The sequence below is a fragment of the Calidris pugnax genome, unplaced genomic scaffold (assembly GCF_001431845.1).
Source record: "Calidris pugnax isolate Ruff unplaced genomic scaffold, ASM143184v1 scaffold3, whole genome shotgun sequence".
In the NCBI taxonomy this organism is placed as follows: Eukaryota; Metazoa; Chordata; class Aves; order Charadriiformes; family Scolopacidae; genus Calidris; species Calidris pugnax.
The window spans coordinates 3,037,779-3,038,232 of record NW_015090799.1 but is presented as its reverse complement, the minus strand read 5'-3'; positions in this window follow the sequence as shown (position 1 = coordinate 3,038,232).

Sequence of the window (454 nt, the reverse complement as noted above, 5' to 3'; positions counted from 1 at the left end):
CGCCCCCTGCCGCCTCGGAGGCCCCCGGCGCCCTTCCCCGCGGCGGGGGAGCGGGGGTGGCGGCGGTCGAGGGTCCCCGCAGCGGGCAGCCCCGGCGGAGCTGCGGGGCCTGGGCCCAGCTGCCGTGCCCGCCGCCAAACGGCTTCTGTGCAAGCCCTGGGTGCCGGACTCGCGGCCGTTCCCGCCCCGCGCGGCTGCTGCGTTTCGGGGGACCCATCAGAGGATCTCGGAGGTCCCTTCCCATTCTATTCAGTATATCCTGGGAATGCTCTGCCATCCCCCCTGTGAGGGCTGATGGGGTGAGGGGGGCTGAGGGAGGGCTCTCCCGACGGCCTGGCATTCGCAGGAAAAGCCATTGCTCAATGTCAGGCAAATTCTTAATAGAAGGAGCCAGCTCCTGACGGGACTGATTTTCTCTCTGGGCCTCAGCCCACCCGAGGGGAGTCGGGCTGGG